A 17,678-nucleotide genomic window follows, 5' to 3' on the forward strand; every position below is an offset into this window, starting at 1 on the left:
CTTATATTTAATTCCGATGCAATTTCTGTGTTTCATCGTCAATGGGGAGGTCCAAGGGATACAGTAAACCTGCAGAGGTGCAACGGAATGTAAAACTAGTGACACAGGAAACGCTCAAAGCATAGACCGTAAGAAGACTCAGTTTTCTTGTACTTACGTCGGCGTTGTGTCTCTTATATTTAATTCCGATGCAATTTCTGTGTTTCATCGTCAATGGGAAGGTCCAAGGGATACAGTAAACCTGCAGATGTCCATCGGAATGTAAAACTTGTGACACAGGAAATGCTCAAAACATAGAGAGTAGGAAGACTCAGTCTTCCTGTACTTAAGTCGGCATTGTGTCTCTTATATTTAATTTCGATGCAATTTGTGTGTTTCATCGCCAATGGGAAGGTCCAGGGGATACAGTAAACCTGTAGAGGTGCATCGGAATGTAAAACTGGTGACACAGGAAACGCTCAAATTTTAGACAGTAGGAAGATTCAGTCTCCCTGTACTTAAGTCGGCATTGAGTCTCTTATATTTAATTCCGACGCAATTTCTGTGTTCATCGTCAATGGGAAGGTCCAAGGGATACAGTAAACCTGCATAGGTCCATCGGAATGTAAAACTGGTGACACAGGAAACGCTCAAAACATAGACATTAGGAAGACTCAGTCTTCCTGTACTTAAGTCGGCATTGTGTCTCTTATATTTATTTCCGATGAAATTTCTGTGTTTCATCGTGAATGGGAAGGTCCAAGGGATACAGTAAACCTGCAGAGGCGCATCGGAAAGTAAAACTGATGACACAGGACACGCTCAAAGCATAGACAGTAGGAAGACTTAGTCTTCCTGTACTTAAGTCGGCATGGTGTCTCTTATATTTAATTCCGATGCAATTTCTGTGTTTCATCGTCACTGTGAAGGTCCGAGGGATACTGTCAACCTGTAGAGGTGCATCGGAATGTAAAACTGGTAACACAGGAAACGCTCAAACTATAGACAGTGGGAAGACTCAGTCTTCCTGTACTTAAGTCCTCATTGTGTCTCTTATATTTAATTCCGATGAAATTTCTGTGTTTCATCGTCAATGGGAAGGTCCAAGAGATACAGTAAACCTGCAGAGGTGCATCAGAATGTAAAACTGGTGACAGAGGAAACGCTCAAACATAGACATTAGGAAGACTCAGTCTTCCTGTAATTAAGTCGGCATTGTGTCTCTTATATTTAATTCCGAGTCAATTTCTGTGTTTCATCGTCAATGGGGAGGTCCAAGGGATACAGTAAACCTGCAGAGGTGCAACGGAATGTAAAACTAGTGACACAGGAAACGCTCAAAACATAGACCGTAAGAAGACTCAGTTTTCTTGTACTTACGTCGGCGTTGTGTCTCTTATATTTAATTCCGATGCAATTTCTGTGTTTCAACGACAATGGGAAGGTCCAAGGGATACAGTAAACCTGCAGAGTTCCATCGGAATGTAAAACTTGTGACACAGGAAATGCTCAAAACATAGACAGTAGGAAGTCTCAGTCTTCCTATACTTAAGTCGGCATTGTGTCTCTTATATTTAATTCCGATGCAATTTCTGTGTTTCATCGTCACTGTGAAGGTCCAAGGGATACAGTAAACCTGTAGAGGTGCATCGGAATGTAAAACTGGTGACACAGGAAACGCTCAAATTATAGACAGTAGGAATACTCAGTCTTCCTGTACTTAAGTCGGCATTGTGTCTCTTATATTTAATTCAGACGCAATTTCTGTGTTTCATCGTCAATGGGAAGGTCCAAGGGATACAGTATACCTGCAGAGGTGAATCGAAATGTAAAACTAGTGACACAGGAAACGCTCAAAACATAGACAGTAGGAAGACTCAGTCTTCCTGTACTTAAGTCGGCATTGTGTCTCTTACATTTAATTCCGATGCAATTTCTGTGTTTCATCGCCAATGGGAAAGTCCAAGGGATACAGTAAACCTGCATAGGTGCATCGGAATGTAAAACTGGTGACACAGGAAACGCTAAAAACATAGACAGTAGGAAGACTCAGTCTTCCTGTACTTAAATCGGCATTGTGTCTCTTATATTTATTTCCGATGAAATTTCTGTGTTCCATCGTGAATGGGAAGGTCCAAGGGATATAGTAAACCTGCAGAGGTGCATCGGAAAGTAAAACTGATGACACAGGACACGCTCAAAGCATAGACAGTAGGAAGACTTAGTCTTCCTGTACTTAAGTCGGCATTGTGTCTCTTATATTTAATTCCGATGCAATTTCTGTGTTTCATCGTCACTGTGAAGGTCCGAGGGATACAGTCAACCTGTAGAGGTGCATCGGAATGTAAAACTGGTGACACAGGAAACGCTCAAATTATAGACGGTGGGAAGACTCAGCTTCCTGTACTTAAGACCTCATTGTGTCTCTTATATTTAATTCCGATGAAATTTCTGTGTTTCATCGTCAATGGGAAGGTCCAAGAGATACAGTAAACCTGCAGAGGTGCATCAGAATATAAAACTGGTGACAGAGGAAACGCTCAAAACATAGACATTAGGAAGACTCAGTCTTCCTGTACTTAAGTCGGCATTGTGTCTCTTATATTTAATTCCGATGCAATTTCTGTGTTTCATCGTCAATGGGGAGGTCCAAGGGATACAGTAAACCTGCAGAGGTGCAACGGAATGTAAAACTAGTGACACAGGAAACGCTCAAAGCATAGACCGTAAGAAGACTCAGTTTTCTTGTACTTACGTCGGCGTTGTGTCTCTTATATTTAATTCCGATGCAATTTCTGTGTTTCATCGTCAATGGGAAGGTCCAAGGGATACAGTAAACCTGCAGATGTCCATCGGAATGTAAAACTTGTGACACAGGAAATGCTCAAAACATAGAGAGTAGGAAGACTCAGTCTTCCTGTACTTAAGTCGGCATTGTGTCTCTTATATTTAATTTCGATGCAATTTGTGTGTTTCATCGCCAATGGGAAGGTCCAGGGGATGCAGTAAACCTGCAGAGGTGCATCGGAATGTAAAACTGGTGACACAGGAAACGCTCAAATTGTAGACAGTAGGAAGACTCATTCTTCCTGTACTTAAGTCGGCATTGTGTTTCTTATATTTAATTCCAATGCAATTTCTGTGTTTCATCGTCAATGGGAAGGTCCGAGGGATACAGTAAACCTGCAGAGGTACATCGGAATGTAAAACTAGTGACACACGAAACGCTCAAAACATCGACAGTAGGAAGACTCAGTCTTCCTGTACTTAAGTCGGCATTGTGTGTCTTACATTTAATTCTGATGCAATTTCTGAGTTTCATCGTCAATGGGAAAGTCCAAGGGATACAGTAAACCTGCAGAGGTGCATCGGAAAGTAAAACTGATGACACAGGACACGCTCATAACATAGACAGTAGGAAGACTTAGTCTTCCTGTACTTAAGTCGGCATTGTGTCTCTTATATTTAATTCCGATGCAATTTCTGTGTTTCATCGTCACTGTGAAGGTCCAAGGGATACAGTAAACCTGCAGAGGTGCTTCGGAATGTAAAACTAGTGACACAGAAAACGCTCAAAACATACACAGAAGGAAGACTCAGTCTTCCTGTACATATGTCGGCATTGTGTCTCTTATATTTAATTCCGATGCAATTTCTGTGTTTCATCGTCAATGGGAAGGTCCAAGGGATACAGTAAACCTGCAGAGGTGTATCGGAATGTAAAACTCGTGACACAGGAAACGCTCATAACATAGACAGTAGGAAGACTCAGTCTTCCTGTACTGAAGTCGGCATTGTGTCTCTTATATTTATTTCCGATGCAATTTCTGTATTTCATCGTGAATGGGAAGGTCCAAGGGATATAGTAAACCTGCAGAGATGCAACGGAAAGTAAAACTGATGACACAGGAAACGCTCAAAACATAGACAGTAGGAAGACTTAGTCTTCCTGTACATAAGTCGGCATTGTGTCTCCTATATTTAATTCCGATGCAATTTCTGTGTTTCATCGTCACTGTAAAGGTCCAAGGGATACAGTAAACCTGTAGAGGTGCATCGGAATGTAAAACTGGTGACACAGGAAAAGCTCAAAATATAGACAGTAGGAAGACTCAGCCTTCCTGTACTTAAGTCGGCATTGTGTGTCTTATATTTAATTCCGATGCAATTTCTGTTTTTCATCGTCAATGGGAAGGTCGAAGGCATACAGTAAACCTGCAGAGGTGCATCGGAATGTAAAACTAGTGACACAGGAAACGCTAAAACATAGACAGTAGGAAGACTCAGTCTTCCTGTACTTAAGTCGGCATTGTGTCTCTTATATTTAATTCCGTTGCAATTTCTGTGTTTCATCGTCAATGGGAAGGTCGAAGGGATACAGTAAACCTGCAAAGGTGCATCGGAATGTAAAACTAGTGACACAGGAAACGCTCAAAACATAATCAGTAGGAAGACTCACTCTTCCTGTACTTAAGTCGCCATTGTGTGTCTTATATTTAATTCCGATGCTATTTCTGTGTTTCATCGTAACTGTGAAGGTCCAAGGGATACAGTAAACCTGCAGAGGTGCATCAGAATGTAAAACTGGTGACACAGGAAACGCTCAAAACATAGACAGTAGGAAGACTCAGTCTTGCTGTACTTAAGTCGGCATTGTGTCTCTTATATTTAATTCCGATGCAATTTCTGTTTTTCATCGTCAATGGGAAGGTCCAAGGGATACAGTAAACCTGCAGAGGTGCATCAGAATGTAAAACTGGTGATACAGGAAACGCTCAAAACATAGACAGTATGAGGACACAGTCTTCCTGTACTTAAGTCGGCATTGTTTCTCTTATATTTAACTCCGATGCAATTTCTGTATTTCATCGTCAATGGGAAGTTCCAAGGGATACAGTAAACCTGCATAGGTCCATCGGAATGTAAAACTGGTGACACAGGAAACGCTCAGACATAGACATTAGGAAGACTCAGTCTTCCTGTACTTAAGTCGGCATTGTGTCTCTTATATTTATTTCCGATGAAATTTCTGTGTTTCATCGTGAATGGGAAGGTCCGAGGGATACAGTCAACCTGTAGAGGTGCATCGGAATGTAAAACTGGTGACACAGGAACCGCTCAAATTATAGACAGTGGGAAGACTCAGTCTTCCTGTACTTAAGTCCTCATTGTGTCTCTTATATTTAATTCCGATGCAATTTCTGTGTTTCATCGTCAATGGGAAGGTCCAAGAGATACACTAAACCAGCAGAGGTGCATCATAATGTAAAACTGGTGACAGAGGAAACGCTCAAAACATAGACATTAGGAAGACTCAGTCTTCCTGTACTTAAGTCGGCATTTTGTCTCTTATATTTAATTCCGATGCAATTTCTGTGTTTCATCGTCAATGGGGAGGTCCAAGGGATACAGTAAACCTGCAGAGGTGCAACGGAATGTGAAACTAGTGACGCAGGAAACGCTCAAAACATAGACCGTAAGAAGACTCAGTTTTCTTGTACTTACGTCGCCGTTGTGTCTCTTATATTTAATTCCGATGCAATTTCTGTGTTTCATCGTCAATGGGAAGGTCCAAGGGATACAGTAAACCTGCAGAGGTCCATCGGAATGTAAAACTTGTGACACAGGAAATGCTCAAAAAATAGACAGTAGGAAGACTCAGTCTTCCTATACTTAAGTCGGCATTGTGTCTCTTATATTTAATTCCGATGCAATTTCTGTGTTTCATCGTCACTGTGAAGGTCCAAGGGATACAGTAAAACTGTAGAGGTGCATCGGAATGTAAAACTGGTGACACAGGAAACGCTCAAATTATAGACAGTAGGAAGACTCAGTCTTCCTGTACTTAAGTCGGCATTGTGTCTCTTATATTTAATTCCGACGCAATTTCTGTGTTTCATCGTCAATGGGAAGGTCCAAGGGATACAGTAAACCTGCAGAGGTGCATCGAAATGTAAAACAAGTGACACAGGAAACTCTCAAAACATTGACAGTAGGAAGACTCAGTCTTCCTGTACTTAAGTCGGCATTGTGTCTCTTACATTTAATTCCGATGCAATTTCTGTGTTTCATCGTCAATGGGAAAGTCCAAGGGATACAGTAAACCTGCATAGGTGCATCGGAATGTAAAACTGGTGACACAGGAAACGCTCAAAACATAGACAGTAGGAAGACTCAGTCTTCCTGTACTTAAATCGGCATTGTGTCTCTTATAATTATTTCCGATGAAATTTATGTGTTTCATCGTGAATGGGAAGGTCCAAGGGATATAGTAAACCTGCAGAGGAGCATCGGAAAGTAAAACTGATGACACAGGACACGCTCAAAGCATAGACAGTAGGAAGACTTTGTCTTCCTGTACTTAAGTCGGCATTGTGTCTCTTATATTTAATTCCGATGCAATTTCTGTGTTTCATCGTCACTGTGAAGGTCCGAGGGATACAGTCAACCTGTAGAGGTGCATCGGAATGTAAAACTGGTGACACAGGAAACGCCCAAATTATAGACGGTGGGAAGACTCAGCTTCCTGTACTTAAGACCTCATTGTGTCTCTTATATTTAATTCCGATGAAATTTCTGTGTTTCATCGTCAATGGGAAGGTCCAAGAGATACAGTAAACCTGCAGAGGTGCATCAGAATGTAAAACTGGTGACAGAGGAAACGCTCAAAACATAGACATTAGGAAGACTCAGTCTTCCTGTACTTAAGTCGGCATTGTGTCTCTTATATTTAATTCCGTTGCAATTTCTGTGTTTCATCGTCAATGGGGAGGTCCAAGGGATACAGTAAACCTGCAGAGGTGCAACGGAATGTTAAACTAGTGACACAGGAAACGCTCAAAACATAGACCGTAAGAAGACTCAGTTTTCTTGTACTTACGTCGGCGTTGTGTCTCTTATATTTAATTCCGATGCAATTTCTGTGTTTCATCGTCAATGGGAAGGTCCAAGGGATACAGTAAACCTGCAGATGTCCATCGGAATGTAAAACTTGTGACACAGGAAATGCTCAAAACATAGACAGTAGGAAGACTCAGTCTTCCTGTACTTAAGTCGGCATTGTGTCTCTTATATTTAATTTCGATGCAATTTGTGTGTTTCATCGCCAATGGGAAGGTCCAGGGGATGCAGTAAACCTGCAGAGGTGCATCGGAATGTAAAACTGGTGACACAGGAAACGCTCAAAACATTGACTGTAAGAAGACTGTTTTCTTGTACCTAAGTCGGCATTGTGTCTCTTATATTTAATTCCGATGCAATTTCTGTGTTTCATCGTCACTGTGAAGAACCAAGGGATACAGTAAACCTGTAGAGGTGCATCGGAATGTAAAACTTGTGACACAGGAAACGCTCAAATTATAGACAGTAGGAAGACTCATTCTTCCTGTACTTAAGTCGGCATTGTGTCTCTCATATTTAATTCCGATGCAATTTCTGTGTTTCATCGTCAATGGGAAGGTCCAAGGGATACAGTAAACCTGCAGAAGTGCATCAGAATGTAAAACTGGTGACACACGAAACGCTCAAAACATAGATAGTAGGAAGACTCGGTCTTCCTGTACTCAAGTCGGCATTGTGTCTCTTATATTTAATTCCGATGCAATTTCTGTGTTTCATCGTCAATGGGAAGGTCCGAGGGATACAGTAAACCTGCAGAGGTACATCGGAATGTAAAACTAGTGACACACGAAACGCTCAAAACATAGACAGTAGGAAGACTCAGTCTTCCTGTACTTAAGTCGGCATTGTGTGTCTTACATTTAATTCCGATGCAATTTCTGTGTTTCATCGTCAATGGGAAAGTCCAAGGGATACAGTTAACCTGCAGAGGTGCATCGGAAAGTAAAACTGGTGACACAGGACACGCTCATAACATAGACAGTAGGAAGACTCAGTCTTCCTGTACTGAAGTCGGCATTGTGTCTCTTATATTTATTTCCGATGAAATTTCTGTATTTCATCGTGAATGGGAAGGTCCAAGGGATACAGTAAACCTGTAGAGGTGCATCGGAATGTAAAACTGGTGACACAGGAAACACTCAAATTATAGACAGTAGGAAGACTCAGTCTTCCTGTACTTAAGTCGGCATTGTGTGTCTTATATTTAATTCCGATGCAAATTCTGTATTTCATCGTCAATGGGAAGGTCGAAGGCCTACAGTAAACCTGCAGAGGTGCATCGGAATGTAAAACTAGTGACACAGGAAACGCTAAAACATAGACAGTAGGAAGGCTCAGTCTTCCTGTACTTAAGTCGGCATTGTGTCTCTTATATTTAATTCCGTTGCAATTTCTGTGTTTCATCGTCAATGGGAAGGTCGAAGGGATACAGTAAACCTGCAAAGGTGCATCGGAATGTAAAACTAGTGACACAGGAAACGCTCAAAACATAATCAGTAGGAAGACTCACTCTTCCTGTACTTAAGTCGCCATTGTGTGTCTTATATTTAATTCCGATGCTATTTCTGTGTTTCATCGTAACTGTGAAGGTCCAAGGGATACAGTAAACCTGCAGAGGTGCAACAGAATGTAAAACTGGTGACACAGGAAACGCTCAAAACATAGACAGTAGGAAGACTCAGTCTTCCTGTACTTATGTCGGCATTGTGTCTCCTATATTTAATTCCGGTGCGATTTCTGTGTTTCATCGACAATGGGAAGGTCCAAGGGATACAGTAAACCTGCAGAGGTCCATCGGAATGTAAAACTTGTGACACAGGAAAACGCTCAAAACATAGACCGTAAGAAGGCTCAGTTTTTTTGTACTTAAGTCGGCGTTGTGTCTCTTATATTTAATTCCGATGCAATTTCTGTGTTTCATCCTCAATGGGAAGGTCCAAGGGATACAGTAAACCTGCAGAGGTCCATCGGAATGTAAAACTTGTGACACAGGAAACGCTCAAAACATAGACAGTAGGAAGACTCAGTCTTCCTGTACTTAAGTCGGCATTGTGTCTCTTATATTTAATTTCGATGCAATTTGTGTGTTTCATCGCCTATGGGAAGGTCCAGGGGATGCAGTAAACCTGCAGAGGTGCATCGGAATGTACAACTGGTGACACAGGAAACGCTCAAAACATTGACTGTAAGATGACTGTTTTCTTGTGCTTAAGTCGGCATTGTGTCTCTTATATTTAATTCCGATGCAATTTCTGTGTTTCATCGTCACTGTAAAGGTCCAAGGGATACAGTAAACCTGTAGAGGTGCATCGGAATGTAAAACTGGTGACACAGGAAACGCTCAAATTATAGACAGTAGGAAGACTCAGTCTTCCTGTACTTAAGTCGGCATTGTGTGTCTTATATTTAATTCCGATGCGATTTCTGTGTTTCATCGTCAATGGGAAGGTCCAAGGGATACAGTAAACCTGCAGAGGTGCATCAGAATGTAAAACTGGTGACACAGGAAACGCTGAAAACATAGACATTAGGAAGACTCAGTCTTCCGTTACTTAGGTCGGCATTGTGTCTCTTACATATAATGCCGATGCAATTTCCGTGTTTCATCGTCAATTGGAAGGTCGAAGGCATACAGTAAACCTACAGAGGTGCATCGGAATGTAAAACTAGTGACACAGGAGACGCTAAAACATAGACAGTAGGAAGACTCAGTCTTCCTGTACTTAAGTCGGCATTGTGTCTCTTATACTTAATTCCGATGCAATTTCTGTGTTTCATCGTCAATGGGAAGGTCCAAGGAATACACTAAACCTGCAAAGGTGGATCGGAATGTAAAACTAGTGACACAGGAAACGCTCAAAACATAATCAGTAGGAAGACTCACTCTTCCTGTACTTAAGTCGCCATTGTGTCTCTTATATTTAATTCCGATGCTATTTCTGTGTTTCATCGTCACTGTGAAGGTCTAAGGGATACAGTAAACCTGCAGAGGTGCATCGGTATGTAAAACTGGTGACACAGGAAACGCTCAAAACATAGACAGTAGGAAGAATCAGTCTTCCTGTTCTTAAGTCGGCATTGTGTCTCTTATATTTAATTCCGACACAATTTCTGTGTTTCATCGTCAATGGGAAGGTCCAAGGGATACAGTAAACCTGCAGAGGTGCATCAGAATGTAAAACTGGACACACAAAACGCTCAAAACATAGACAGTAGGAAGACTCAGTCTTCCTGTACTTAAGTCGGCATTGTGTCTCCTATATTTAATTTCGGTGCGATTTCTGTGTTGCATCGACAATGGGAAGGTCCAAGGGATACAGTAAACCTGCAGAGGAGCATCGAAATGTAAAACTAGTAACACAGGAAACGCTCAAAACATAGACAGTACGAAGACTCAGTCTCCCTGTACTTAAGTCGGCATTGTGTCTCTTACATTTAATTCCGATTCAATTTCTGTGTTTCATCGTCAATGGGAAAGTCCAAGGGATACAGTAAACCTCCATAGGTGCATCGGAATGTAAAAGTGGTGACACAGGAAACGCTCAAAACATAGACAGTAGGAAGACTCAGTCTTCCTGTACTTAAATCGGCATTGTGTCTCTTATATTTATTTCCGATGAAATTTCTGTGTTTCATCGTGAATGGGAAGGTCCAAGGGATATAGTAAACCTGCAGAGGTGCATCGGAAAGTAAAACTGATGACACAGGACACGCTCAAAGCATAGAGAGTAGGAAGACTTAGTCTTCCTGTACTTAAGTCGGCATTGTGTCTCTTATATTTAATTCCGATGCAATATCTGTGTTTCATCGTCACTGTGAAGGTCCGAGGGATACAGTCAACCTGTAGAGGTGCATCGGAATGTAAAACTGGTGACACAGGAAACGCTCAAATTATAGACGTTGGGAAGACTCAGCTTCCTGTACTTAAGACCTCATTGTGTCTCTTATATTTAATTCCGATGAAATTTCTGTGTTTCATCGTCAATGGGAAGGTCCAAGAGATACAGTAAACCTGCAGAGGTGCATCAGAATGTAAAACTGGTGACAGAGGAAACGCTCAAAACATAGACATTAGGAAGACTCAGTCTTCCAGTACTTAAGTCGGCATTGTGTCTCTCATATTTAATTCCGATGCAATTTCTGTGTTTCATCGTCAATGGGAAGGTCCAAGGGATACAGTAAACCTGCAGAAATGCATCAGAATGTAAAACTGGTGACACAGGAAACGCTCAAAACATAGATAGTAGGAAGACTCGGTCTTCCTGTACTTAAGTCGGCATTGTGTCTCTTATATTTAATTCCGATGCAATTTCTGTGTTTCATCGTCAATGGGAAGGTCCAAGGGATACAGTAAACCTGCAGAGGTACATCGGAATGTAAAACTAGTGACACACGAAACGCTCAAAACATAGACAGTAGGAAGACTCAGTCTTCCTGTACTTAAGTCGGCATTGTGTGTCTTACATTTAATTCCGATGCAATTTCTGTGTTTCATCGTCAATGGGAAAGTCCAAGGGATACAGTAAACCTGCAGAGGTGCATCGGAAAGTAAAACTGATGACACAGGACACGCTCATAACATAGACAGTAGGAAGACTTAGTCTTCCTGTACTTAAGTCGGCATTGTGTCTCTTATATTTAATTCCGATGCAATTTCTGTGTTTCATCGTCAATGGGAAGGTCCAAGGGAAACAGCAAACCTGCAGAGGTGCATCGGAATGTAAAACTCGTGACACAGGAAACGCTCATAACATAGACAGTAGGAAGACTCAGTCTTCCTGTACTGAAGTCGGCATTGTGTCTCTTATATTTATTTCCGATGAAATTTCTGTATTTCATCGTGAATGGGAAGGTCTAAGGGATAGAGTAAACCTGCAGAGGTGCAACGGAAAGTAAAACTGATGACACAGGAAACGGTCAAAACAAGGACAGTAGGAAGACTCAGTCTTCCTGTACTTAAGTCCGCATTGTGTCTCCTATATTTAATTCCGGTGCGATTTCTGTGTTTCATCGACAATGGGAAGGTCCAAGGGATACAGTAAACCTGCAGAGGTCCATCGGAATGTAAAACTTGTGACACAGGAAACGCTCAAAATATAGACCGTAAGAAGACTCAGTTTTCTTGTACTTAAGTCGGCGTTGTGTCTCTTATATTTAATTCCCATGCAATTTCTGTGTTTCATCCTCAATGGGAAGGTCCAAGGGATACAGTAAACCTGCAGAGGTCCATCGGAATGTAAAACTTGTGACACAGGAAACGCTCAAAACATAGACAGTAGGAAGACTCAGTCTTCCTGTACTGAAGTCGGCATTGTGTCTCTTATATTTATTTCCGATGAAAATTCTGTATTTCATCGTGAATGGGAAGGTCCAAGGGATATAGTAAACCTGCAGAGGTGCAACGGAAAGTAAAACTGATGACACAGGAAACGCTCAAAACATAGACAGTAGGAAGACTTAGTCTTCCTGTACTTAAGTCGGCATTGTGTCTCTTATATTTAATTCCGATGCAATTTCTGTGTTTCATCGTCACTGTAAAGGTCCAAGGGATACAGTAAACCTGTAGAGGTGCATCGGAATGTAAAACTGGTGACACAGGAATCGCTCAAATTATAGACAGTAGGAAGACTCAGTCTTCCTGTACTTAAGTCGGCATTGTGTGTCTTATATTTAATTCCGATGCGATTTCTGTGTTTCATCGTCAATGGGAAGGTCCAAGGGATACAGTAAACCTGCAGAGGTGCATCAAAATGTAAAACTGGTGACACAGGAAACGCTCAAAACATAGACATTAGGAAGACTCAGTCTTCCGTTACTTAAGTCGGCATTGTGTCTCTTATATATAATGCCAATGCAATTTCTGTGTTTCATCGTCAATGGGAAGGTCTAAGGGATACAGTAAACCTGCAGAGGTGCATCGGTATGTAAAACTGGTGACACAAGAAACGCTCAAAACATAGACAGTACGAAGACTCAGTCTTCCTGTACTTAAGTCGGCATTGTGTCTCTTACATTTAATTCCGATGCAATTTCTGTGTTTCATCGTCAATGGGAAAGTCCAAGGGATACAGTAAACCTCCATAGGTGCATCGGAATGTAAAACTGGTGACACAGGAAACGCTCAAAACATAGACAGTGGGAAGACTCAGTCTTCCTGTACTTAAATCGGCATTGTGTCTCATATTTATTTCCGATGAAATTTCTGTGTTTCATCGTGAATGGGAAGGTCCAAGGAATATAGTAAACCTGCAGAAGTGCATCGGAAAGTAAAACTGATGACACAGGACACGCTCAAAACATAGACAGTAGGAAGACTTAGTCTTCCTGTACTTAAGTCGGCATTGTGTCTCTTATATTTAATTGCGATGCAATTTCTGTGTTTCATCGTCACTGTGAAGGTCCGAGGGATACAGTCAACCTGTAGAGGTGCATCGGAATGTCAAACTGTCGACACAGGAAACGCTCAAATTATAGACAGTGGGAAGACTGAGTCTACCTGTACTTAAGTCCTCATTGTGTCTCTTATATTTAATTCCGATGAAATTTCTGTGTTTCATCGTCAATGGGAAGGTCCAAGGGATACAGTAAACCTGCAGAGGTGCATCAGAATGTAAAACTGGTGACAGAGGAAACGCTCAAAACATAGACATTAGGAAGACTCAGTCTTCCTGTACTTAAGTCCGCATTGTGTCTCTTATATTTAATTCCGATGCAATTTCTGTGTTTCATCGTCAATGGGGAGGTCCAAGGGATACAGTAAACCTGCAGAGGTACAACGGAATGTAAAACTAGTGACACAGGAAACGCTCAAAACATAGACCATAAGAAGACTCAGTTTTCTTGTACTTACGTCGGCGTTGTGTCTCTTATATTTAATTCCGATGCAATTTCTGTGTTTCATCGTCAATGGGAAGGTCCAAGGGATACAGTAAACCTGCAGAGGTCCATCGGAATGTAAAACTTGTGACACAGGAAATGCTGAAAACATAGACAGTAGGATGACTCAGTCTTCCTGTACTTAAGTCGGCATTGTGTCTCTTATATTTAATTTCGATGCAATTTGTGTATTTCATCGCCAATGGGAAGGTCCAGGGGATGCAGTAAACCTGCAGAGGTGCATCGGAATGTAAAACTGATGACACAGGAAACGCTCAAAACATTGACTGTAAGAAGACTGTTTTCTTGTACTTAAGTCGGCATTGTGTCTCTTATATTTAATTTCGATGCAATTTCTGTGTTTTATCGTCACTGTGAAGGACCAAGGGATATAGTAAACCTGTAGAGGTGCATCGGAATGTAAAACTGGTGACACAGGAAACGCTCAAATTATAGACAGTAGGAAGACTCATTCTTCCTGTACTTAAGTCAATATTGTGTCTCTCATATTCAATTCCGATGCAATTTCTGTGTTTCATCGTCAATGGGAAGGTCCAAGGGATACAGTAAACCTGCAGAAGTGCATCAGAATGTAAAACTGGTGACACAGGAAACGCTCAAAACATAGATAGTAGGAAGACTCAGTCTTCCAGTACTTAAGTCGGCATTGTGTGTCTTACATTTAATTCCGATGCAATTTCTGTGTTTCATCGTCAATGGGAAAGTCCAAGCGATACAGTAAACCTGCAGAGGTGCATCGGAAAGTAAAACTGATGACACAGGACACGCTCATAACATAGACAGTAGGAAGACTTAGCCTTCCTGTACTTAAGTCGGCATTGTGTCTCTTATATTTAATTCCGATGCAATTTCTGAGTTTCATCGTCACTGTGAAGGTCCAAGGGATACAGTAAACCTGCAGAGGCGCTTCGGAATGTAAAACTAGTGACACAGGAAACGCTCGAAACATAGACAGTAGGAAGACTCAGTCTTCCTATACTGAAGTCGGCATTGTGTCTCTTATATTTATTTCCGATGAAATTTCTGTATTTCATCGTGAAGGGGAAGGTCGAAGGGATATAGTAAACCTGCAGAGGTGCAACGGAAAGTAAAACAGATGACACAGGAAACGCTCAAAACATAGACAGTAGGAAGACTTAGTCTTCCTGTACTTAAGTCGGCATTGTGTCTCTTATATTTAATTCCGATGCAATTTCTGTGTTTCATCGTCACTGTGAAGGTCCAAGGGATACAGTAAACCTGTAGAGGTGCATCGGAATGTAAAACTGGTGACACAGGAAACGCTCAAATTATAGACAGTAGGAAGACTCAGTCTTCCTGTACTTAAGTCGGCATTGTGTCTCTTATATATAATGCCGATGCAATTTCTGTGTTTCATCGTCAATGCGAAGGTCGAAGGGATACAGTAGACCTGCATAGGTGCATCGGAATGTAAAGCTAGTGGCACAGGAAACGCTAAAACATAGACAGTAGGAAGACTCAGTCTTCCTGTACTTAAGTCGGCATTGTTTATTTATTTATTTTATTTATTTATTTATTGTTCCGTGGGACCAAATTAAGGAGAAATCTCCATGGTCATGGAACGAGTCAATACATGAAATTATAACACGATATTAGAAACAGATAAAATGAAATATAGAAAAAAAAAACATATTCAGGTGACAAGTCATAAGTTTAAATGAAGACAATCAACAATGTAACACTGGAATTTGCTTAATTTTTTAGCTCTTCCAGGAGCTCCTCGACAGAATAGAAGGAGTGAGCCATGAGGAAACTCTTCAGTTTAGACTTAAAAGAGTTTGGGCTACTGCTAAGATTTTTGAGTTCTTGTGGTAGCTTATTGAAAATGGATGCAGCAGAATACTGCACTCCTTTCTGCACAAGAGTCAAGGAACTGCATTCTACATGCAGATTTGATTTCTGCCTAGTATTAACTGAGTGAAAGCTGCTAACTCTTGGGAATAGGCTAATATTGCTAACAACAAACGACATTAAAGAAAATATATACTGTGAGGGCAATGTCAGAATTCCCAGATTTTTGAATAGGGGTCGACAAGAGGTTCTCGAACTTACACCACATATAGCTCGAACAGCCCGTTTTTGAGCCAAAAATACCCTTTTTGAATCAGAAGAATTACCCCAAAAAATAATACCATACGACATAAGCGTATGAAAATATGCGAAGTAGACTACTTTTCGTGTTGAAGTGTCACTTATTTCAGATACTGTTCTAATGGTAAATAAAGCAGCATTTAGTTTCTGAACAAGATCCTGAACATGGGCTTTCCACAACAGCTTACTATCTATCCGTACGCCTAGGAACTTGAACTGTTCCGTCTCGCTTATAACATGCCCATTCTGTCTGATTAAAATGTCAGTTCTTGTTGAATTGTGAGTTAGAAACTGTAAAAACTGAGTCTTACTGTGATTTAGCATCAAATTATTTTCCACAAGCCACGAACTTATTTCATGAACTAAATTATTTGTTACTGTTTCAATATTACACACAAGATCCTTCACTATCAAGCAGGTGTCATCAGCAAACAGAAATATTTTTGAATCACCTGTAATACTAGAAGGCATATCATTTATATAAATAAGAAACAGCAGTGGCCCCAGCACCGACCCTTGGGGAACGCCCCACTTAACAGTGCCCCATTGGGACTGAACATCACTACCACTCTCAATATTGCGGATAATTACCCTCTGCTTTCTGTTCTTAAAGTAAGAGGCGAACCAATTGTAAGCTACTCCCCTTACTCCATAATGGTCCAACTTCTGCAGTAATATTTTGTGGTCAACACAGTCAAAAGCCTTCGTTAAATCAAAGAAAACACCTAGCGTTCGCAACCTTTTATTTAATCCGTCGAAAACCTCACAGAGAAAAGAGAATATAGCATTTTCAGTTGTTAAACCATTTCTAAAACCAAACTGAACATTTGACAGCAAATTATGTGAATTTAAATGCTCCAGTAACCTTGTATATACAACCTTCTCGATAACTTTAGCAAACACCGATGGCATAGAAATAGGTCTAAAATTGTCAACATTATCAATGTCTCCCTTTTTATAAAGTGGCTTCACTACCGAGTATTTTAATCGATCAGGAAACCGACCACTCCTAAAGGAAAAGTTACAGATATGGCTAAGTACTGGGCTAACATACATAGAACAATACTTCAGTATTCTGCTAGATACCCCGTCATATCCATGAGAGTTCTTGGTCTTTAGTGATTTAATTATTAACTCAATCTCCCTCTTGTCAGTATCATGGAGGAGCATTTCAGGTAACAGTCTCGGAACACTTTTTTCTAAGAGCGCTATATGATTCCCTGTTGGAATTAGGTTTCTATTTAGTTCACCTGCTATATTCAGAAAGTGATTATTAAATACTGTACATATATGCGACTTATCAGTAACACGGACATTCCCACTACGCACTGCTTCTATATCCTCGACCTGTCTCTGCAGACCAGCAACTTCCTTTACGACTGACCATATGGTTTTAATTTTATCCTGAGACTTAGCTATTCTATCTGCATACCACATACTTTTTGCCTTCCTAATAACATTTTTAAGCACCTTACAATACTGTTTGTAATGGGCTGCTGCATTTAGATTTTGACTGTTTCTAACGTTTTGATATAATTGCCACTTTGTTCTACAAGATATTCTTATCCCTCTAGTCAGCCACCCAGGCTGCCTGTTTGTGCTAGTACCCTGTTTTAAACGTTGTAACGGAAAGCAACTTTCAAAGAGCATGAGAAAGGTCTTTAGAAAAGCATTATATTTATCGTTTACTGTCTCAGCGCTATAAACATCTTGCCACTCTTGTTCCTTTATAAGGTTTACAAAGGTCTCTACAGCAACCGGATCAGCTTTCCTGAACAGCTGATGACTAT

The sequence above is a fragment of the Schistocerca nitens genome, chromosome 4 (genome assembly GCF_023898315.1).
Source record: "Schistocerca nitens isolate TAMUIC-IGC-003100 chromosome 4, iqSchNite1.1, whole genome shotgun sequence".
NCBI lineage: Eukaryota > Metazoa > Arthropoda > Insecta > Orthoptera > Acrididae > Schistocerca > Schistocerca nitens.